Genomic DNA, 25,698 nt, shown 5'->3' with positions numbered 1-25,698 from the left:
CAGAGAGAAAGAGGATGTAAGTGCTCTAGGCAGTCATGCCAAGGGCACAAATGCAGGAGTCTCCAAGAGGAAGTCTTGCTGTTGCTGTGTGATCTCTGGCACTTCTGCAACAACCCATCCTTGAATTGCTCTTGGGCCAAGAGAATGGCAGAGACCAGGCAAATGAGCAGCAAAATGGACTCAGCAGAGGCTAGCAACAAAACATGGTCTGGATAAGCTGGCTACAAGGAGCTGCAGAAGCATAAGCCCCTTTACTTTACATTCACCCCAAAGAGGACAAAAGCCTTAAAATTCTTCAGCAACTCACTTAGTAATTGACTTATACTACTTTAAAAAAATACGTGGACAGTACTTAAAAAAAACCCAACAATTAATCTTGACAATAACCCAGCAGGGGAAAAAATAAGAAAGATATGATTCCCATTTTATAGATGGTAAAGCCAAGGCTCAAAGAAGCTAAGAAGTCCAATACCATGAACAAATTAAGTGAAACAGTCATGAATCCAGATCTTCTGGCTTTTTTTTTAAGATTCTGTTTATTTATTCATGAAACACAGAGGGAGAGAGAGAGAGAGAGAGGCAGAGACACAGGCAGAGGCAGAAGCAGGCTCCATGCAGGGAGCCCGATACGGGACTCATCCCGGGACTCCAGGATCACACACTAGGCTGAAGGCAGGCACTAAACCACTAAGCCACCCAGGGATCCCAGATCTTCTGGCTTTCAGGCCAATTTACATTCCATTGCATTATGCCACACTAACTCTCATATTATTACAAAGAATGGTTTTTGTTGTCGTTGTTTTAAGTAGGCTCCACACCCAGTATGAAACCCCATGTAGGGCTCGAACTCAAGACTATGAGATCAAGACCTGAGCCAAGAACAGACTGAGCCACTCAGGCACTCCTCAAGGACTGGTTTTATTGTGATCTGTCACACATCAAAGCATGGTTAGTATTTTTGACAAATACTATTGAGATCTGTAGTAATGTTAGAGCCACATTAGAAAAATTTTCCATGGCTTCCTAAAGCAGTGACTTTCTTGAGATGACGGATTCCATGTCTATACATAATTCACCACCTTCTACCTACAACACACTCCTGCCTTTTGCTTCCCCATTTGTCCCTAAATCTTGTATCATGCATCAGACTGAGGACACAGGTCCCTATAGAGCTTGGTCATTTCTCTTTACATTTCTCGTCATTCTCCAAGGGCTCTTCTTATTTAAATAGAACTGATCCTGCTTATGTTGTTTTAACTTGTTGTAAATAATCATTTATGGCACATCTGATACTCTGTGTGTGTGCTGTGTTAGACATTTCCTTATATGCGATCTCTTCCATCCTCATAGAAATGCTACAAACGGTCATCTTTATCCCCATTTCTCAAATGGAGAAACTGAAGCTCAAAACAGTAATGCAATTTTCCCAAGGTCAGTGGTATTATAATGCCAGTGTCTCAATACATGAACATAGAGTTTTTATTCTCCAAGGAAATATTCTACAAACTGCATCCAAAATCAGAAGCAGGGATTCTCATTCTTCTACAAAGATCAAAGATGAAAGAGCTGCTTAATATCTCCTTATTGCTTGAAAAAAAAAAAAAGGTAAGATATTAGAGGTCTAAAAACTTTGGAGAGTTTGAGAGTTCAACTAACAAAAAGAAAACACTGAGGATATTGAAAAGAGAGATAAGGAAGATCCACAGTCTGAGCAGACTGCAAAGGGCATTAAGGATTTGGGAGTAAGATGCTGGGGACATTTTGTGGCTGAAGAAGCACAAAATCCAATTCCGTGCTTGGCAGAAAACATTTTGGAATTCTCGCTGTTATAGTCATCCTTCCACACTGCCAAGAAGGAGACCTGTATTGATCATCTTGTCTGTCACTTATGAATAAGATGAGTAGCTCAGTGGTTCACACCTGAGCATGCTTCACTCCTGACAGTTTTCTGGTTTCCATGTCCTTTTGGAAACAGGGCATGGCTATGTGAGCCCTAGAAGCCCAGGCTGAGCAAGAGACCCAGGGCCTGCATTCCTCCTACTACAGCCTAAAGCAAAGCAGTGCTGTATGGAGGTGAGCAGCACTGAATATTCAGAGGAAGACAGATAGGTTTTGCACCTCAAAGAGCTGTTAACAAAGTAATAATAATAATAATAATAATCTGTTCGATTTCTAACACTGGTTCTCAAGGAGAACCAAAAGATTTCGAACTTGGCAAAGCCAGCAGCTAACCTCATTCCAATGAGATTCTGATCCTACAGTTACAAGTCACTAAATCAGATTCCTTAACATTGAAAAGTGGTCCACTCTGCCATGAGAGTTTATTAACGTTAATGCACTCCACACTCTCCCACTTTGATGTTTTATTTGCTCTTTTGAAAATATCTCTTGTGTTCCTCTATTTCTTCTCACACAATATATTATACTTTGTTATGCAACGGCTAGTTGTGACACCCAAAGAATAGAATCTGGTTTTACCGAGCTTTCTCTTTTATACTCAGGACAGAGCAGAGCACTTTACAAAGCAATACATTAAGGGAGATACCAGCAACCCAGGGACTGTGAGACAAACAGAGGAGCTCCTTTGAATACAAACTCAATTTCACACATTAGAAGGGGGTCAGTTGAGAGAAAGCATGCTGTCCAAGGTAAGCAAATTGCTTTTGCTCCCTTTTGCAGACAGACCCTAACAGGGTCTGTTAGGCTCAGTAAGCATTTATGGAGCCCCTACTACCTGGCAAACATTGTTCTTGGTGTGGGGGATGCAAGAGGCACAGGCTCTGTCTAAGAGAAGTTACACAGAGAGGAGACCTCTTCTCATTTCTATTTGTGTGCTTGGAGTCTAGCAAGACTTCACAGGGAAGGATTCAATAAATGATAACCACTGAGTTTCTACTGTTATAAAATTGTCAATATTTGACTATTTTTACCTATAATAGTAATTTATTTTACATATTAAATATTAATAGTAACATTTTACCCATAACTTAGCATATGCTACACACTATTATTGCCAGGTAATTTTCATGTATTATTAAATCACATATAAACATTATGCATCATAATTTTTCCCTATATTACAAATAAGGAAACTGATCTTCTGAGAGGTTAAGTATATGACAAAGCTCGCATAGCTAATAAGGGGTGGCTTTAAAGCTTGTATACCTCCAAACTTTCTTTCCTCTTGATATTTCTTTTCTGCTGTCTATTCAATAATTAGAATATAGGAATTAATGAATGAACAAGATCACCAAACAAAACCAAACTGCATTCTAATACCAGGTCCACATTAACTAAGCACCTAAAGATGGGCGAGTCATCTAATCATCGTCACCATTTCCTTGGCAGGGAAATCAGGATATATGCCTAACCTAAATACCTGAAAGAGTTCTTCTGAGGATCAAATGACAGTATGTATATGGAAGTGCTTTGAGGAATATAAAGTACTCTATAGATGCAAAGGATGTTACCTTTAAGCTTCTATAGAAGTTGTTCCAGGAGACTAGCTATTTGTGAAAGCAAAAAGTCAGCATGTGGGAGGTGGGGAAAGAGAAAGGCAGACCAAGGCTGAGAAGAATATTAAGAGGAACTTCACAGGAGGGCAAGAGATATTAGCTCCCTGACCAATATAACTCCCTGAACAAGATGCTACATAATGGCCTCAGGGTAGCAGCAAGCTCGGCTTGCTTACTTGGCTGCACTTGGCTTACCAGTCAAGTGCAGCAGAATTCAAGAGTCATTCAGGCCAAGGTCAGTAATGGCAATCAGGGGAGCTCAGCACCCCCAGATTGTGCTACAAATTCAGGCACAAGCAGAACCAACAGCAAAGGGGCAGGATTGGAGACTTGACTGCCCACTTCTTGACCTTCTGCGTCCTTGAAGCATAAGCTGAGTGGCTTCCCTGATATCTGGCAAGCAGAAGACCACAGCAGCCTAGGTTCATGCCTCCAGCTGGTTACAGGGTAACTACAGCAGGAACCAGTCCCCACTCTTCCCACAGTGACTCCAAGGGAAGACACATCCAAGTGAGAATCTGGTCTAATCTTGTCCTCAGAGAAAACTGAGTCCTGAGACAACACTAATAAGAATGATAAAATGTGATTTAATAGATGATTAACTCAAATTTTCCAAGCACCATCCTGCATTCCATAATGTAGTCAGGACACTGTTTGGAGTGAACCTCCCAAGAAGACTGGTTAGTATATGACAGGTAGAGAGAGACATGAAGATGAAAAGTGCCAGAACTATGCATCAGGTCCAGTTTCCCAAGCTACAAAAAAAAAAAAAAAAAAAAAAAACCAGAAAGTCAGGATACATAGGCTTTAAAATTCATAACATTAGGGAGTGTGGGGAAACTAGGAGTCTCGTTGAGTGTAAGTCAAGTGAAGTATAAATAAATGAGTATAACCTTCTTGGAGGTGAGAATATCTATCAAAACTTTAATATCAAAATAAAACAAAGTCCAAATGTGAAAACATTACAAGTCACAAAGAGAGATGTCACACACTGATATCAAGAAGTTACAATGATCAAAAACATATGTGAATCTTAACATTTAGGCTTAACATGTATGAAGTATTAACTAAAACACTTGGAGAGAAAGAGATAAATCCAACAGATTATATAAACAATGACCTAAATGATTAAAAAAAAAAAAGCCTGAGGGGCACCTGGGTAGCTCAGTCAGTTAAATATCTGACTCTTGATTTTGGCTCAGGTCATGATCTCAGGTCATGAGATCAAACCCAGTGTCAGGTTCAGCGCTGGGCATGGAGTCTGCTTAAGATTCTCTCTCCTTGTGCCTCTCCCACCTTTCCCTCTCCCTCTCTCTCTTTCTTAATAATAATAAAAAAAAGCTGAATAATAAGCTTGTACTAGTTCAGAGAACCAGATACACAAGTACAATAAAAATATGCTTCTTTTTAAGTATATGGAAAATATTGAATTTATAAAATGCCTCAATAAATTCCAAAAAATCAATATGAAACAATTGCCATTTTTCTAAAATGTGACTAAATCACAAATAAACTTTTAAAGGTAGCTAAAAAAAAAAATCGCATATCCAAAAAATATTTAAAAACATACTACTAAGTAACTCTAAAGTGAAGGAAGAATTTACAAGAAACTAAAAAATTCTTTGAACAGAATTAACAATGGAAACATTAAATACCAAAATTTCTAGAGCAAAACTAAAACAGTTTACAGAGAAGCCTATACCTTTAAGTACATTTATAAGAAAACAGAAAATGAAAAATAATTAACAGTTACCTGAGTCAACTGCAGGGAGAAATTAAATAATAAATGTAAATGCATAAATTAATGAAACGCAAGGTAAATAAAAGAAAAAACAAAACCAAAAGCTGATTCTTTTTAAAAGACTACCAAAAAGGGATGCCTGGGTAGCTCAGTGTTTGAGCATCTGCCTTTGGCTCAGGGTGTGATCCCAGAGTCCTGGTATAGAGTCCTGCATTGAGCTCCCTGAAGGGAGCTTGCCTCTCCCTCTGCCTATGTCTCTGTCTCTCTCTGTGTCTCTCATGAATAAATAAATTAAAAGTCTTTAAAAAATAAAAAAATAAAATATTATCAGAGTACTGACAAGACTGATTACGGAGAATATAGAGAAAATGTAAATTAACTTGACAATGTAAAAGGGAAAATAACAAATTTTAAAATAATATAGGTATATTATGAAAATTGTTTTTAAACTTAACATATAAATATCTAATATAAAAAGCAAAACAAGGTTCAAGAAAAGGTAGAAATTTTGAATATAATAATAACTAGCAAAGAAAATAAAATGGTTATTGAAGTCTCCTAGTTCTAAGTCACCAAAACCAGTCTACCACCTGGGTGCCCCACCTTCACCAAAATAAGAGTAAAATAGGCACACATGCTTTTACAGATGAGGCCTATCAAACTTTTTATGATTTTATTTGTTTGTTTATTTATGTATTTATTTATTTATTTATTTATTTATTTATTTAAGAGAGAGAGAGTGAACAAGCAGGCAGAGGAGCAGGGAGAGAGGGAGAGAGAGAATACTAAGCAGACTGCACTGAGTGTGAAGCCTTACATAGGGCTTGACCTCAGGACCCTGAGATCATGATCTGAGCCAAAATAAAAAACCAGCAGCTTAGTTGACTGAGCCCCCAGGCACCCTGAGGCCTACCTAACTTTTAAGAAAGAAGTAGTGAGTCTTGTTCATGAAAGTTGAACAAAAGAGAAAAACAAGGGAAGTTTAGTTCTAAACTCAGATAAAGTACAAGAAAAGATTATCCTATGATAGTCCCTTTCACTTATGAACATAAAGGCAACATAAAAATCCTAACAAAATATTAGCTAAGCAAAAACACAGTATATTAAAAAAAATAATAATCACAATCAAGTATGGTTTACACCAGGAATATAAGGATGGCTTAACTTTAGAATGTAAATCAAAATAATTTACCACCTTAATGGACTAAGGGAGACATTTATATGAATAGCTCAAAAAATTATGATGGAAACACACTTGATTAAGGAAAACATCCATTTATGGTATAAATGTTAGTGTATATTTTAAAAAAATTCTTTGATAATAGGAAATGAAGATCACTCTTTACCTGGTACAAGAATATACTAAAGACTCTTGGTCATATTCCTTTTACAATTGAGAAAATGGCAAGGTTAGTGCCATCAGTGCCATTGGAGATTTTGGTAACAAAAGAAGTCGAGAAAACAAATCTGAGTCTTTTTTTTTTAAGATTTATTTATTTCAGGGAGAAAAAAAAGAGAGGGCAAGAGTGAGGGAAGGCACAGGAGGAGAGGGATAGAGAGAATCTCAAGCCTTCTCACTGTGTGAAGAGTTTGACCCAAGGCTCAATCTCAGGACCTTGAGATCATGACCCCAGCCAAAACCACCTGAGCCACATAGGCACCCTGAAAACAAAAGTTTTTAAGAATGGAAAGGAAAGAGAAACTAGCATTATATGAAGATATGATGATTATCTACATAGAAATTCCAGCAGAATTTAAAAACTATTATTTTTAATACGAGAAGGGTGTGATTGCTAGATAAACAATATTCTTAGAAGACACCGATAGCTCTCTTTTAACCAACTAGAAAATACAATAGTCACTATTTAGGAAGTAACAAAGAATACACCAAAGACCTCTGAAGAGAAAACCTGAAACTATTAAGGGGTATGAAAAAAGGCTTGAACAATGTAATCATATACCTTATTCATGGATGTGATAACAATATCATAGAGTTGTATTTGCTCCTGAATTAATCTATAACTTTAAGTCAATCCCATCAAAATAACAGTGGAGGGGGATCCCCTGGATGGCTCAGCAGTTTAGTGCCTGCCTTCGGCCCAGGGCATGGTCCTGGAGTCCCAGGATCGAGTCTTGCATCAGGCTCCTTGCATGGAGCCTGCTTCTCCCTCTGCCCGTGTCTCTGCCTCTCTCCTTCTCTCTGTCTCTCATGAATAAATAAATAAAATCTTTTTTTTTAAATAAATAAAATCTTTTTTAAAAATAACAGTAGGATTTTTAAAGGAATTTCATTAACATATTCTAAAATGTATATGGAAGATAAAGGTATGGAAAGAACTAATTAATTAAATAAGATGTCCTTATCTGAGCCAATAATAAAAGTATGCCATAAACTAAGAAGTATGATTAACTCAACTCTGCAGAACAGATCCAAAATAAAATTTTTAATTAACATAAATTTAAGTTCCAAATCAATTTTGAGCTTTAAGTTATAGTTTCTAAATTCAAATTTAGAGAAGCAAAGAAAATGTTGAACCAGAAAGGTACTTTTGACTCAGAATGCTTAGCTTATTAGGCAATAAATGTGTTCACCAACCATCTGACGCAGAAAGTGTGAGTATCGCAGATGTCAAACATGTACTATCTAATGCCATTCTGAAATACAAAACTAATATCTATTTCTAGCAAGTGAATTATAATGCCATCTATAATATTCACGGCATTTGGAAACCCAATTTCAATCCTCCAAATGTATTTAGGGTCTGCTAAATATCATCTAAACATCATCTAACTCTGTAGAAATAACATATAAAAGGCATGAATCTTTGATTTCAATTGACTTAGAACCTAAAATTTCTCTCTGCACTGTTGTTCCCATCAGTATCACACTATTACCATCAATCATTACTCTCTTAGAGCTCCTAGGCTCTATTTCCCTTGCTCTTTCTTCAGAAAGGAACATGGTAAGAAATCCTGGTAATTTGGGAGGTGGGGGCAGGTGCTGAGACTATGTATGTGCTCATGAAACCAGTGATGAAAGAACAGTCTACCTGGACATTCTACAAGCATACTGAATCCGTTTCTAAAGTAGTGACTGGCATGGCAATAAACAGTGCCCGCGGTCCTGTTAGGATATTTACTTATCTAAATACAGTCCTGTGCGGAACCAACCCCAAATCCATTTCAACATACCAGAGCTGCAACAAATATAGAAAGTCAAAGAAAACAGGACTCAGTTAAATTGCTTCTGGGAAAGTGTTTGATTAGAGAAGAGGAGGACAGATGAGAGAGGGAAAAGATACAGGTAAACCCTTAATCCAGCAGATGAACTATTAAGTCCTCTTACATAATGCAGGCAAGAATGCCCTTAGAAAGACCACCAGTCCCTTCAAACCCTACAAGAAGACACCCTCATCATTGCGAAGGGCTAATGTGGGATTTAATTCCTTGGCAGAGAAATTTTATTTCTTAGGACTTCTGCTGAATAGGAGCCTTCTTGTTTTTATTTGGTGCGAGTGGACCTACCATCTGAGAGAGCCTTCCTCTTTCTACACTTCCAGTCGCTAAATCCAGGCTTTTCAATCTGAGCTGTTCTTTCCTGCTTTATGTACAAAGCAGAAGGATCACTTCTACTGCCACCCAAGTTCTTAACACAAGGGTTGTACAGAGAACTAATAAAGGATTATAAATCACTTTCTATGTGTGCATTTTAATAGAAATTTGTAATACAAACGTAGATGATTATCTGTACTCACCCGCAACAGTCATTCATGGGCTTTTTTTTCTCTTTAATATTCTGCAAAAGCAGACACCAAAATTGTTCAAAGTTTCTCTTCTAACATCTGCACATGGTTCCTAATTATAATTAATTTATATGCCTCCAAGGACAGTGTGGGCAGCCCTGCTGAAATCCAAACCTTTTGAAACCTGACTCTGATTACTACCATTTGGCAGCAGATTAGGGCAATTGCATGTATTGGTTTAACGGCAAAATAGCATTTTCAAGTGTTAATAAAAATTATTGGCTTGTCACTGACTATTAAGAGGGGGGGATGAGCTGTGCAAATGGGTGATGGATGATAAAAAGAGAAGCACAGAAACAAGGCAGCAGGGAATCTCAACTGGGAAGGAGGTCAACTGGGAAGGAGGTCAAAGGAAGGTACTGGGAGGGAATCCGTGGGCCAGGGATGGAGCAGGGGCCACTACAGACACTTATCAAGAAAACACTGGTGTTCTCAGGTGTGGACAAACAACCTGTGCATTTAAAATAGATCTAAAGTTTAGGTATTGAAAAAGGCCATTTCCAAGTCCCCCAAGATCACCCGTTCTGCTGCCTAAGTATCTTCCAAGCTACTGTAACCTTCAACAAAATCTCAACCGTAAACCCCAGTACCACCCAGCAACAAGAATCATGCTATGTTGTGGTAGACAGAGAAAAGCTTTGAAGTTCAGAACATGTTTTATGTTGACTCCTAACTTGCTGTGCAGTCTTGGATCAGTTTTCTTTATCTCTCTGACCCCCAGCCCCCTCATCTGTAAAACATGAGACTGGTACCTGCTTTCACAGGATTACTTTGAAGACTGACTGATTTGACAAATGGTTATTGCATGTTTTCTAGGTGCCAGATGATGTGCTCGGAGATGAGATCCAACACTGAATGTGATAAGATCTACAAGGAGATGTCAGTATAGTGGCCAAGACAGACAAAAAGACAGGAAATTACAGTATGACGTGACAAGAGCTATAATAGAGCAGGCCCAGTGCAACATAGAAGACCCAGGAGATCAGGGAGAAACAACACGTTGAAATTGCAAAAATAATATATAAAGGGAGCGGGGTGGCACAGTGGGTTGAGCATCCAGCTCTTGATTTTGGCTCAGGTCAAGATCTCAAGGTCATAAGATGCAGCCCTGCGTCAGGCTCCCAGCTCCGCGAGGAGTCAGCTGGAGATTCTCTCTCCCTCTCCCTCTGCCCCTCCCTACCACTCATATGCTCATTCTCACTCACTTTCTCAAACAAATAAATAAATCTTAAAAAATATATAACAAAATATTAGTTAGAAGGGTATTATGATACAATGAAGAAAGCAAGTCAATGGTATTTGCCACTGAAATTCACATCCACAGAAGTGTGTCAGGATCCCATGGAACTTTGCTTTTAAACGACACTATGCATACAGGGTTCATTTCTAGTGCTTCACAGAACTGCACTTAATTCTCAAAATTATTCTTGACCTTTTCAGGGCTGTGCTATAATGAGAATGTGTTCTATCTTCCTGTTAAAATCTAATTACGTATGCTTTAGAATTTTCTAAGACAGTCCTTTGGATCCTGTAAATGTGAATTTTCATACCATAACTGCCAATGAAATGATACTGAGATAATGCAGGAAAAAAGATCCAGAAGTCAAAGAGATCTAGAACTGAAATTTGGATTTGACACCTTGTGGGGAGGAGAGGCAATAATTTAAATCATCCAGACCTCACTTTCTTCATTATAAAATGGGGATGATTGTCCTCACCTCCCAGAGTTGTTGTGAATATTAAACAATTTACTTGAAAGCATCTAGCAAACAGCAGGTATCTGACATTTATTCACTGAATGTGAATATACTCTATTCAGAAGGAGATAAGGAGTTTCTCTTGCTTCAAATTACTTAGAAAGGAGTCTCTGACTCCCTCCATCCTCTCTAGCTTTCATACAATTTTTACCGACCTCAGAATGGGTTGTTTTAAAAAGTTAGTCTAACATCTCCACATTTATGAGAATGTCTAATACATATATATATATATACACAATACACACACACAGATATATCTCAAACATTGATATCAAGTGCTGGCAAGGTTGCAGAATATATATGGGACTCTCATACATCGCTGGTGGCTATGAAAATGGGGTACACACTCTGGAAGACTATTTTTAGGATTCACATAATGTTGAACAAGTTTACCATAGGTCCAGCACTGGCACTCCAAGATATTTACCTAACTAACTTGAAAACTTTTACTCTGCAAAACACTTCATGCAACTGTTTATAGAGTACTTTTTCACAGTTGCCAAAAACTAAAAACCATCTAAATATCTTTCAATGGATTAATACACAAAATATGGTACAAATAACAGGATCCTATCCAATAATAAAGAGAGCTATTGAGGCACACAACAACATGGGCAAATCTCAAAGGCAAAAATGATGAATGAAGAGAGTCAGTTTTAAAATGTTCTATCTGGCATAATTCCATGTATGTAAAATTCTCAAAAAGATACAAACTACACCAATGGAGAACATATCAATGGTTGTCATATGTCAAAACATATTAGGGTTTGGGGAGGGTGTGACTATAAAAGAGCAGAAAGAGGGAGTTCTGGTGATGTATCCTAATTGTGCTGATGAATACAAACAAGTATTTTAAAAATCATAGGCCTATATATCCAAGAAAAAGTCAGTTTTACTGTATATTAATTTAGAAAGTCAAATGATATTCCTAAAGTTGTTTTTAAAAAGCTAGTCTATAAGTAATAACCTGATATCTAATACAGACAATATTTAAGGCAGGTTTTAAATCCTAGAACCAGGCAGTACCTACTTCCCCTCCTCTCCAACTGCCACCAAACAGCCACTAAATTTTGTGCAAAGTAATATGACAACTTCAACTACATCAAAACACTAATTTATTATCCTTGGAATCTACACCCTCACTCACTAACAGGGCTCTCCTTGCATGGAGTATAGGAGAGGCAACCCGATTCTCACTACTCTGAGAATAAGAGTAAGAGTATCTTTCTGTAAGAAAGATACCTTTCTTACAAACCCTAATGAAGTGAGGGCAAGGATTACAACTGTCTTCCTTGTCTATCTCCTGTACTTAGCAGAGTGCATGGCATGTGGCAAGTGCTCAACAAACATTTACTGATGACAATTCATGAGTGAACCAATGAATGAGTACCTAAGAATACCAATAATGAATTGCCTCTCTCCATCAATACTGACACAGAAATGAAGGCACTGTTTTAGGCCTTTTACTCCTCGAGGGTTATAACATGAAGGAAAATACTATAAACACCAATACCACTTTCAATTTCTTGATATTATATTCCTAGGTTAATGTTGTTAGCTGATAATTGTTTATTTACCAGAGTGTTTATCTGCATGTGTACATATCTATATGAATCAATGCCCATGCAAGTGACTTATGCATATGTGTACAAATTAACCCTCTTACCTCTCTTGGTCTCTGAGGCTTTTCTTTAAAGATTTTATTTATTTATTCATGAGAGACACAGAGAGAGAGAGGCAGAGATATAGGTAGAGGGGGAAGCAGGCTCCCTGCAGGGAGCCTGATGCGGGACTCAATCCCAGGACTCTGGGATCATACCCTGAGCCAAAGGCAGATGCTCAACCACTGAGCCACCCAGGCATCCCTTGGTCTCTTGAGTTCTAAGATGATTCTGCTGATGAAACATGGCAGCCATACATGATTCAGCCTTCACTCAGAGCCTAGATTTAAAACAAGATGCTAAAAAATAAAAAATAAAACAAAATAAATAAAACAAGATGCTGAGGCCATAAAAGACTTCACAGAGAACACAGTAGCAGGGCCAGAATCAATAAGGAACAAAAGTCACACTATTTGAGCTGGCTAAGTATTAGGCCAACTCTCGATGCACTCATATATTCCTTAATATAAAATGCTAGGGTTTTTTTTTTAAGATTTTGTTTATTTACTCATGAGAGACACAGAGAGAGAGGCAGAGACACAGGCAAAGGGAGAAGCAGGCTCCATGGAGGGAGCCCGACGGGGGACTCGATACCGGGTCTCCAGGATCACACCCTGGACCAAAGATGGTGCTAAACCGCTGAGCCACCACCTAAAACTCTAGTTTTATTACTGCCATCCAGTAATAAGACATATTTGTTAACTACACAACCTATCATAACTGAGATCTCACCTCATTTAAATCCCTCTAACAACACTTACGGAATTAAGCATCTACTCAGAGAATTAGTCATAAATTGAAACAACTCTAACTTCACTTGTCCCCTTCCTCTCAAATTACTATATAAGAATGGTGTAGCAGAAGGGACACAGAACCAAGGATCAGGAAATCTGAGGCCCTAAAGCCATTCTGCCTCCAACAAGCCACGTGACTTAGAAAGAATGACTCAACCTCTCTGTGGTTCTACTTCTTTATCAAGGAAACTGGGCTGGTTGTTCTCAAAGTCTTAAGAATCTGTGAATCTCTCCATCTTCCATTTCCCCCTTAAGAGCAATGCTCTACTATTCTCTGAGCCCTGGGAGGCAGACCTGTCTGAAGTACCTCAATGGGCTTCCTAGTCCTCTGGCTTCTAGGTGGGTTTGACCAATAGGGAGCACAGGCAGGAGCTCAGGGGGAACAAGAAGAAATTGCTCCTACTTTCCTCCTTTGGGACTACAGATGGTGATAACTACACCAAGTTGCTTCTAGGTCCGGGACACTACTATTTCTCGTAGTTTCTGTGCACTGCCCACACCTTGGTAAATAGTCTTTTTTCTAGACTGACTTCAAACTAAACAGGTTCGGGGTGTCATCTGTTTCCTGCTCTAACCATAAATAATACAGATTCCTCCTGCATTCCACAAGAATGGCCAGATACCTCTTTTAGTTTCAAAATGGCAAAAGCAGGACCTGAATTCTACTACCACCCACCACTGGATGAAGTACTGCCTCTCTTGATCAAGCTTTCTGCCTATCCTCAGGTCCTGGTTAGCAGCATCAGGCTGCAATGCTCTCCAAGTGCCTAACCCTCTGCATAGAATAGATAAACATCTATAAAATATTTCAAGAGATCAGCCTTCAGAAGCCAACATTTTGAAAGTGAAGAACGTAAAAACAAACAAACAAAAAAAACCACATTGGGAACCGAAAAACACACAAAGCAATTATCAGAATGACTATAAAGCACAATCCAGAAAAAAGGCAGAGCATTTTCATGAAGTAAAATGTGGTCATTAAATAGGACTTTATACTGCTGAAGAAACAAATTGGTTAATGAAACCCTAACTTCCCTTCTCTCTCTCTCTCTCTCTCTCTCTCTTTGATTTGGTTGGAATCTGCTGCAAGAAAATTGGATTTCAGAATCAATTTTCACTGACAAATTATGAACCAAAGCACAAGCCAAGAAATACAGCAACACAAGAAAACACAAAAGTGATATTTCAAGTAAACATATGACACTTAACTTTGCATTTTTCTTAATATGCAGAAATTAAAATAGTGAAAAAGAATGAAAAATGGATTGGGGCAGCCCCAGTGGCCCAGCGGTTTAGCGCCACCTTCAGCCCAGGGCGTGATCCTGGAGACCCGGGATCGAGTCCCACGCCGGGCTCTCTGCGTGGAGCCTGCTTCTCCCTCTGCCTGTGTCTCTGCCTCTCTCTCTTTCTCTCTCTCTCTCTCTTTCTCTCTCTTTCTCTCGTCTCTCTGAATAAATAAATAAAATCTTTAAAAAAAAAAATGAAAAAATGTCTGTGAATCCTTGCTGTAGCCATAATAATACGGTCGCAATTTGGTCACCCTTCAAATTTTATATTGTTTTTTGAAAGCACAGAGCCACTCCCTCTGAATCTGGCATTTTTATGCCACTAGAACAGCATGTATACATCAGGCCTGAATTACCGTGTCCACCATCGCCACAGAAAAGGCAGGGCAGGGACAGCTGGCACAGCCTGCACTCCTTTCCATGCCCCAAGGAGCCCAAATGAAGCTTCTCCCTGACTCGACGCACTTACCAGCTGTGCTGTAATCCATGGGCAGAGATCTGTACATCCAGATACAAAGATGCAATTAGATTTTGATATATGAGATGATGGATGCTAATTAAACTGTGGTGATCATTTCACACAATGTATGTAAGTCGAGTCATTATGCCATCTACCCTTAAACTTAACAGTCAATTACGTTTTAACAAAACTGAAAAAAATTTAGAATGAGAGCAACATCTTTTTTTTTAAAGATTTTATTTATTTATTTGAGAGACAGAGAGAACAAGCATGAGTAGGGGGAGGGAGACAGAGGGAGTAGCAGACTCCCCGCTGAGCAGGGAGCCCAGTGTAGGGCTCGATCCCAGGACCCCGAGATCATGACCTGAGCAGAAGGCAGACACTTAACCGACTGCCATCCAGGGCCCCCCCACCCCCACCCCATGGAAAGCAACGTCTTAAAACTCACAGCCTTACCCCAGAGCTCCTATCCCTTTCCCCTCAAAAATCCAATGAATCAACAAATCCTTACTGAGGCCCAGGTGTGAATCACAGCGAGGTGTTCCAGGGAGTCTAGATCAGGCATCTGCCCACAAGAACCATGCACTCTGCCACAAAACCAAGACACACACAGCGCCCCGCCCCCCCAAAGCCTGGACCATCACAGGGCAAGAAGGGGAACAGAGAGAGAGACTGCTCCGGGCTTGGGTATTGAGGACAACTTCTCTGGATGCAGCTCTGAGGGGATGTAAGGTGAGGAGGACACAGGCTTGAGTGAAGGTGCCTGAAAGAGAGGACAGTAAAGTGGAAAGGCAGGGAGTCCACAGCTCCCCAGGGATGTGCAGCAGCGTGGCCTGGCCAGCGGCAGGAGTCCATGGAAAGGCAGTGGAGGGATACAGCTGAAAAGGTGCTCTGAGTAATGTGGATCCTCACCAAAGGCCCAGGGCAATTCACTGCCAGTAGAGGCAGCAAGAGGAGACACAAGAACTGGAGGGGCAGGGACAGACATCCGTCACCACATCCAGGGCGCTCTCAACTTCCAGGGTAAAGGAAACCACCACAGCCGCCCTAGAGAGCTGTTTGGGAAACCAACCAACCAGGCAGATGTATTACAGCGCAGAAAGTCCTCATCTGCCACCTATAACAGAGCCACAATTACAAGTTGAGACCCCCATTTCATAATCATGAAGCAACCAAAGCACTTAGGAAATTCCATTCACTGAAGTGCTCCTGATTGAGAGCATTCATTGGAAAGAATCCTCTCCATGCAAACATTTCCCTGTGGGGGTAAGAAGCTGGAAACAGTGACCCTGAGCTACTCCAGGCACCTGCCCTTGGACTCACAGACTCCTCTTTCCCCTCCCCACCATCCTGAGGCCACTCCTTCAGCTCTTCTGTGAGTTCCTCTCACGCACTCCCTCAGCCTCATTGAAACTCCCACGGAAACCCTTCATCCTTAGGCTGCCTTTGTGTAGTTGTCTAACGCTCTCTGGGCCTCACTCTGGCTGAGGCGTGAATGTGCATGAGTGCATGTGCACCTGCATGTGTGCATATGTGTAACAGAGGGAATATCTCACCTGCACTCCTTCTGTCCTACCTACCCCATCCTCTTCATTCCATTCCTTGTCTTGCTTCTCAAATACCTTCTTTTATTCTTAACATTTCCTGTTCTGGAGTTCTGAGTGTCCTCACACTTGCATCTACTCAGTTTGATTAAAACTACCTTGAAACAAGTCACTGAGAACATGTGTATGAACAAGTCCAGTTGCCCTTTTTTTACTGCTCCAGTTGTCCCTGGTGGTGCAGATGAAATTTATCATTGGCTTTTTCCCCATGTTCCCGATCCCTCCTGCCACCTGCCCCTTCCACATCTCCCTGGTCTGCTCACACCTGACAGCCTCTTGCTCTACTCTCTCACTTCCTCTGGACCACTCTCTCCTCACTTTGTCTCTCCAGAGGGCTTCATTTTCACCCAGAATTTAGCCACCACCCCGCAGGACTTTCCCCTTCTCCAACCAAGCCTGTGACTCAAATCTTACTCATTCCTAAACTATAAAGAAAGGTCTAGTTTTACCCTTGTATCCATCTGCTTGGTTAACTGGCCTCACTTCAAGGTTAACATGTCTGAAATGTTTCACAGCTCTTCACGTGCCCTTGTCCTTTTCCTTGGTCTAATTTATATTACAGGGTCTACGTCAAACCTTCTGATTTTAGCACCCAATTCTTCCTTCATCACCTGATGCAAGGTCCTAATGTTTTCATACAACCATCTTTTCCTCTGGCTCTTTCTCACACTCAACATCAAAATATCCCCACTTAAATCACTTGCAAAACTACATTTTTCTATCTTTAAATCCTGACATCTTCTTTCCTATTCTCCTCTTCACTTCAGAATCTACTTAGAGGAATAGCCTGAGAGAACATAACTGATCCAGTCTGGGCTCCACAGAGTTTAATGAAAGGAACTGCTAAGCCTTTAACCTTGCACCTAATTAATCACTCATGCGTTGAAATTTACTTGTTCTTCCGTGAGTCACGTGATTGTTCATTCCCACACCAATTCTCCAAATTTCCACCTGTCTCCTCATTTAGAGTCAACATGGCTCTTTCTTATACAAATTTCTCTAGGATACAGATGAAGAAATAATGCAGAGATCAACTAGTTATCTATGACACACAGTGTGTATCACATTAGCCAAGAGGAAGGGGATACAGTAAGTACCATAGGGTGACTCTGGGCTTATCAAGAATATTCTCCCAGGAAATCTGTACTTCAGAGGAAATAGATGGGCTCTGGCAGAGGATGTGTGAGACCAGAAAGGGGGCTGAGAAAAGCATCAGAATTGGTATGGACCAGAGAATAAGTATAAGGCACCAAAGCAGGAAATCCTAGCTAATCCAGGAGAAGAAAGAGCAGCCATGTAAGTCGTAATGGAAAACAATTTTTTTTTTTGGAATTGTCAAATATAATCTATTTTTCTAAAGAGGTATTGAGAAGTAGTGAAAAAAGCCCTGGATTTGACAAAGACTTACTATATGACCTTAAGCACATCACTTAGCCTCACTGAACCTCAAAGAAGTAGCTCATCTCCAAAACATAAACAACAATGCCTATTTCTCAGGGGTGTGAGACTTATGTGAGAAAACATGTATGGCTGTATCTTACAACTTGAAAGACACTATGTGAATGTGTAAGTTTGTTATTATTAAATGGTACTGACAAATAAATTATTCATTCATACATATACCAGCATGTAAATTTTAACTAAAAATAAAGCTTTTATTGGTAATTATACTGAGGTATAAGTTGCACACATTAAAATTTGCCCTTTCAGGGGGGCACCTAGGTAGCTCAGTCAGTTAAGTATCTGGACTCCTGATTTCAGCTCAGGTCATGATCTCAGGGTCATGAAATCAAGCCTCACATGAGGCTCTGAGCTCAGCACAGAATCAGCTTGAGACTCTCTCTTTCTCCCTCTGCCCCTCCCCTGCTCTCTCTCTCTCTCCAATAAATAAATAACTCTCTCTTTTTTTAAATTTTTAGATTGATTTCCTTTTTTTAGGAGAGCACAAGCAAGCATATGGGTGCAAAGTGGGGTGAGTGGGAGGAGAGGGAGAAGGGAAGGGAGAGGGACAAGCAGATTCCCTGAGTGTGGAGCCCAGTCAGGAATCAGTCCCGTGACCCTGAGATCATGACCTGAGCTGAAACCAAGAATCGGAGGCTCAACAACTGAGCCACACAGGCGTCCCAAAAAAATAAATCTTTAAAAAACAAATTTGCCCTTTGATGTACAGTTCTGTAAATTTTGACAAATATATGCAGTATGTAACCACCACCACAATCCATATACAGAATATTACCATCATCTAAAATGTTCCCTGTGCCCCCTTGTAACTAACCCCTTCTGCCCTTTCCTACCCCCTGGCAATCACTGATTTGAATGCCCTCCCTATAATTTTGTCTTTTCCAGAACATACTGTACATAGAAACACCATACTCTATGCAGCCTTTTTCATCTGACTTCCTTCACTTGAAATAATGGCTTTTAAGATTCCTCAATATTGTTGGAAGGATCAGCACTTTGTCCTTTTAATTGGCAAATGGTATTCCTTTGTATGGACATACTGCAATATGTTTATCCATTCGCCTTTGATGGACATTTAGAGCGTTTCCACTTTCGATGATTATGAATAAAGCTGCTATAGCATTCATATGTAGTTCTCATGTGTTTTCATTTCTCTTTAGAGAGTATCTGGATGTGGGACTGCTAGATTATACAGTAAGAGTAATTTTAAGTTTTAAATTGCCAGACTTTTCCAAACTAGCTATACTTTTCTTTCTTTCTTTCCTTTCCTTTTCTTTTCCTCTTTCCTCCTTTCTTCCCTCCTGCTTTCCTTTTTTCTTTTTTTCAAACTTCATCCATCCTACTGGAATGTTAATGAATCTTATTGTGATTTTGATAGGAATTTCCTGCCAGCTAATGACATTGAGGATCTTTTCAAGTGCTTATTAACCATCAGTATCTATTTTGTAACTGGGTTGTTTGTCTTACTGTTGGTTTAAAAGGGTTCTTCATATATTCTAGATACAAGATCTTTATATGCTTTTTGTACATATTTCTCTCACTCTGTATCTTACCATTTCCTTAACAATGCCTTTCAAAGAAGAGAAGTTTTTATTGCTAATGAGCTCAATTTATCATCTTTTTTCTTTTATGGTCATGCTCTTTGTACACCTAGGTAATCTTTGCCTAACTAAAGACACAAAAATTTTTCTCCTGTTTTCTTCTAAAAGTTTTAGTTTCATATTTTTATAGTGGTAGTTCTATGATACATTTTTAAGTAAATTTTTAACATAGCATATGGTTCTCTTTTTGGTCAAAAATATATTGACTATATATGTGTGAGTCTACTTCTGAACTCTCTTCAGCTTGACCAATCTTTATGCCTATTCTCATGACAAATATCACATTATCTTGATTACTGTTGCCTTATAGTTAAGTCTTATAATCAGACAATATATGTACTCCAATGTTGTCTTTTTATTCAAATTGTTTTGACTTTTTTGCTTTTCAGTATAAATATTAGCATCAGCTGTCAATTAAAAACTTGCTGAGATTTTTACTGAGCTTGTGTTGGTTCTATATAAAAATCTGAGAATTGACATCTCAATACTGCAACAGATATAGCCCTAAAAATCTCTCTCTTTTTTTGGACTGAAATAGCCTTATTAGAGGAAGAGTAATGAAAAGAAATTAAGGATTTCTTGTACTTTCTTTGTTTCCTTTTTTTTTTTTTTTTTGTGGTATAATTGACATATAACATTATGTTAGTTTTAAGTGTACAAAATAATGATTCAGTATTTATGTATGAATATGTTTTTGATGTCATAAATTTATTTTTATATTCAATTCCTGTTGACAGGACGTATAAGTACAATTAAATTTTGTATATTGACCTTGTATCCTGTCACCTCACCAAACTTCCATATTCATTTTATTAGGGTTTTTTTCTTGTAGGTTCTTTGCTACCTTCTACATAAATAATTACAAATAGAGAGTTTTATTTTTTCCTTTCACTTATTTTTCTTGTTTTATTATACTGGCTAGGACCTCCAATACAATTTTTCACAGGAATGGTACAGGGAACATCTTGTCTTGTTCCTAATCTTAGAGGTAGAGCATTCAGTCTTTTAGCATGAAGTAGGATATTACCTGTAGGGCTTTCGTGCATGTCTCTTTTCAGGTTAAGGAAGTTCCCTTTTTTTTTTTTAAATTTTTTTTAATTTTTATTTATTTATGATAGTCACAGAGAGAGAGAGAGGCAGAGACACAGGCAGAGGGAGAAGTGGGCTCCATGCACTGGGAGCCCGATGTGGGATTCGATCCCGGGTCTCCAGGATCGCGCCCTGGTCCAAAGGCAGGCGCCAAACCGCTGCGCCAAACCGCTGCGCCACCCAGGGATCCCCAGGAAGTTCCCTTTTATTTCTAGTTTGATGAAAACTTTTAGTTGTGAATATGTATATACAATCAGGTTTTATATTTTTATTTTGTTGTTGATTTCCTTTACTTAAAATGTTTCTTCCACCTTTACTTCAAGATTCCTTCTATGAGCTTGGTTGCTCATAGAGACTTGAGAGAAGAAAGCAGTGCATTTAAATTAGTACTTGTAGTGGGCTACTGGCTAAAGGATAAAACAAAGTAAGCAGCCATCCAAGGAAGTTGCAACTATTCATGTAGGAGATATTAAGGCCATTAAAAAAAAAAGAAACCTGCTGGAGATAACAGATCTGAAATTGGTGAAGAGTAAAATGTGGTAAGATGTAGAGAAGGTAGGAGTCTAAAATTGTATTAAAGTTTTCCTCTAGGGAACCCCGGGTGGCTCAACAGTTTAGCGCTGCCTTCAGCCCAGGACGTGATTCTGGAGACATGGGATCGAGTCCCACATCAGGCTCCCTGCATGGAGCCTGCTTCTCCCTCTGCCTCTCTCTCTCTCTCTCTCTCTCTCTCTGTGTGTGTGTGTGTGTGTGTCTCATGAATAAATAAATAAAATCTTTAAAAAATTTTTCCTCTACACCAACATATGGGGAAGAAGTTTGTGATGGGGGACAATTCTGGAAATAAGTTCTGTGTGTTTTATACCAATTTCCAAGGGTCAGCACTACAGAATTGTAGGAAATCTGGTAGATAATTAAAGATAAATACTAAACCACAGAAAAAGAGCAATCAGGGCCAAAAAAAAAAAAAAAAAAGCTGATTAAAGTGTCAGCTAAATGAAGATGAAATCTCTCTCTAAATTGAAAACACATATGCACATCCATAAGAGATCTTTCTGAACCAGGATGTGTTTAGAAACCCAAAACTAACTTTTTCTCCTCATTAGTGTAAGAATTTTCACTCTCCCCTCCTGTCTACTTCACTCTCCATCTAAGTGCTCTATAGCCTTGGTGAGGACCCATCACTGTCCCCTACCTGAGAACCACATCCTGATCCCCACATCACTCACACCAGCGCCCCTGCTGCCTATGGGGTCTGGGAGGTGCTGGTAACAAAATCTAAAGGAAAGCTTAACTAGACTTTTTATGTTGGCTCAGGAATCCACCAAACTTCCTAAAAGAGGTCATATTCTGAAGTTTAAGCAAGAGTCTCAGAAACTGATTTTTGAAATACAATTTGTTCATAAGACAAAATATTCATGCACAGAGGGGAAACAGTGGGAGCAAAGTTTATAGTTTATTAGAGAACTCATATCTTATGCAGTGTATCTCCAAATATGATCTGCAGACAACTTGCCTCAGAAATACTTGAGCACTTGGCAAAATCTGCAGATATGTGGGCCTAACCTCAGAAAAAGTGAGCACAACCTCTGGAGATGAAATTCAAAGATCTGCCTTTTTCACAAGTGCCCCAAGTGATACTGTTGTGCACTACAGATAGAGATGTCCTCAACAGAAGAGTGCAGAAAAACCAATCTCTCCCCAATCCAATCCACCAGCACATTCAAGTCTCAGAGCAGTGTTTCTCCAACTATGGCCACCATCAGCTTTTTTTTTAGTAGAACAGAACAGATCGGTTCATCTTATGCAGAACTCTTACAAAATCAGTTCACTCCCATGATGAACACTACTTTGAAAAGCCACGGAGACATTCAGGTCAGAGGCTGCCTCGGAAGCAGCACACATTTTATCCTGCGTTCCTACATAGTTTTACACAAACTTGCTTGCTCCGGCTCGCTGAACTAGGGCTGGGTCCTGACCAAGTTTTTAGGAAAACTGCAATTTGAGTTCAGAAAAGCTGAATAAGTTAGCTGCAGGCAATGGACTTGTTGAATAGACCGGTGGGCTGAGGTGTGACTTGGAGTGAGTGATTCTGAGCTGAGCACTGCTGATGAGCACGCAGGAAGAGCCAGGTGGTGAAGAGAACAGCAGATTGGCAGAGATAGGGAAGCAGAGACAAAACCTCAATGGTTCATTAGCCAGCAGGGTGGGGGTGGGCGGTGGGGGGAGCGGGGAGACATGCAGAGTAGGTGCCTTGGTCCCAGCAGGAAGTCCAACACTCATCCCCAACCCCAGCAAGGTCCTCTTGAGGACCATAATCCTCACCTTGTAATAAATCTCTTCAACCCAAGCCAGTTCCAGGGACTTCAGCACCTCTCAACCAAGTAATTTAGGGAATGATGGTACTATAATAGAGGTGCACAGAGTAAGTCCTCACTCCCACACACTTATGTAGTACTTACTGTGTGATAACCCATGCTCCAAGCACTTTAGAGGTAGTAATTCACCTCATCTTCACACAACTCTATGAGGCAGATATAATTTTTAGACCCATTTAACAGATGAAGAAACTGAGAGGTACAAAAGCAAAGTATAACTTTTGAATGACACTTTTTTAGTTATACTTTCGGTGATACGTTTTAAAATTAAGTAACCCCAGGTTATGCTGCTCCCAAATGGAGAAGCTGCGGTATGAAGGTAGGCAGTTATTTCTAGCATCCCTGCACTTAATCACATCCTCTCAAATGGCAGCGCAGACAATTACACTTCAAGCTGAAAAATAATTACAAAAACAGGCTTAAAGGTTTTTGAAGAAATTTGCAGTGATACAGATAAAACAAAAACATGGAAAAAGAAGAAAACAGATTATAAAAAATTTAATAACAAAAGCCACTTCTTAAAATTTTTTATTAACAAGTAACATTTAAACAGACAAGAACATACATTATAAGTGTATATGCAACTCAATGAATTTTTATAAAATAAGCCATCACTGGTGTCTTTAAATGCTTTCATAATTAGATAAGTATAGAGAAATAGTCATGGTGTGGGGAAAGGAATGCTTGCTCTCTCCCTGAAACTAAATTAAAAACAAAAAAAACTAATATACAGACTAATATATAAAACTATACATAAGGCGGGGGGTAGAAGGCATAAAATTCAATAGAACTCTTACAAAAAGATCAGCAAATGACAGCATGAATGGAAGCAGAAAAACATAAGAAAAAGAAATCAAAACTCCTAAAAGACTAATTCAATTCTTAGTCAAAGCGACCTGCTTCCAAAACACTTTGGGGATTTATTGCCGTCTTACTTACACTTACCCACTCATCCAGGACAAGTAATAATTATGCAAAGTGAGTAATGAAGACTGGGGGTTTGTGGATCTCATATATTTTATTTCTTTGGAGCAGCCGTGAAGAAGTGAGAGTGCCAATAAATGCTTCTCTGCGCCAATAAGCCCCCAGGTATTTACTTCTGAAGCCGGTTCTGTGGCCAGGGATTACATTTATGTGGCACCTTCCCTCTGAAATGTGCGTCCTCAAAGGTACCGTAACACTGGCCCTGTGCAAGTGGCCATGGACCTGGCCCCAGGACTGGGAACGTTCGCATCTACCTTTAGCCGCCTCTACAAGTCCCTTGGCACCTTTGTCCCAATTCCAAGTCAATTGAGCAAACAATGAAATAGCTGAACTGGCATTGGAAAGAGAAGGCAAAGAAAGGAAAGAGGAAGAGGGAATGAGTAGAATGATTGTAAAAGGAGACAGAGACAAGGGCGCACAGGTGGCTCAGTCCATTGAGAATCCAAATCTTCATTTTGGCTCAGTTAATTTTCTCAGGGTCATGAGATCAAGCCCCGCGTCAGGCTCTGCACTGGACATGGAGTCTGCTTAAGATTCTCTCTCTCTCTCTCTCTCTCTCTCTCTCTCTCTCTCTCTCTCTCCCCCCCCCCGCCCCTCCCCACTCATGCTCTCTCGAAAAAAAAAATAGGATACAGTTACATTTAACCCCAAAATCAATATACATAACATCTCTAGGCCAAGAAAACAATTTTGACACCTATTAGCGTGGGATAGGGCATAAAGAAGCTTTTGTATCTGAGTCTGCTAAGGGAATTTTAGCAGGTAAATTTTAGCAGGGAATTTTAGTTAGGTAAATGCAGTATAATTACCTAACTTAACAACATTAGAGCTCCATTTTCTAGCTACTTTTTAACCTTTGCCTAATTAATTTTCACGAAACCTCTGCAAGGTAGGCATGTATTAAACATCTAGTTTGTAAATGGACAAACCAGGAGCAAAAGGTTAAATGACTTACCTAAAACTGAAGAGAGAGGCTGGCAAGTGAAATCAGAATGTGAACAGCAGTAAAATATTTCTGTTCCCCAAGACCAAGCCAAACCCATATTTTTCCAAATTGCTTGTGTTCTCAACCTCCTGGTGCTTATGGAATGACACCAAGGATAGATTTTTGCACTGGCAAAATGGGCATATACCTGGCTGTCATTCAAGTGACAAAAAGAAGTGCATTTTCCCGCAAGTAGATAAGAGCTCAGAAAGCTAAAATACCCAGTGGTAACAGGTACAATGGTGCATTATCAGAACAAAGCTCCCCATCAGTCAGCATTCTTCGGCCTGGCTGATCAGCAGGCTTTATCTTTTCTAGGCTTCTAAGTAAAGTAAAGTCTGATCAAGGCAATAGTCGAAGACTCTCCATTAGTGGGGACAGAAGTGGTCTATCTTAATTCCATCTTCACTGCGCCTGGGAGGAATTGAGACCCTCCTGCCCACCAGCAGACCCTGCCAGGCTGCCCCTGACTACATATCGAGCTTCCCTGATTGCTCTGCAATCCCTTACTACAGGTGAAGGCTTGTCTTGAATTCCAGCTCACCAACCAGGGCCCTGATCTTCTGCTTGCATTGTTTC

General features: G+C 39.6%; 1 protein-coding gene across 10 annotated transcripts in view; it reads right to left on the bottom strand.

Annotated features, from left to right (window-relative positions):
- Nucleotides 1-25,698, bottom strand: part of GRIN2B (glutamate ionotropic receptor NMDA type subunit 2B) — a 411,663-nt gene that overhangs the window by 281,816 nt on the left and 104,149 nt on the right. The window lies entirely within an intron of this gene.

This window comes from Vulpes vulpes, chromosome 8 (genome assembly GCF_048418805.1).
Source record: "Vulpes vulpes isolate BD-2025 chromosome 8, VulVul3, whole genome shotgun sequence".
Classification (NCBI taxonomy): Eukaryota; Metazoa; Chordata; class Mammalia; order Carnivora; family Canidae; genus Vulpes; species Vulpes vulpes.
The sequence above is the reverse complement of the archived record's forward strand: the minus strand, read 5'-3'. Positions and strand labels throughout refer to the sequence as shown.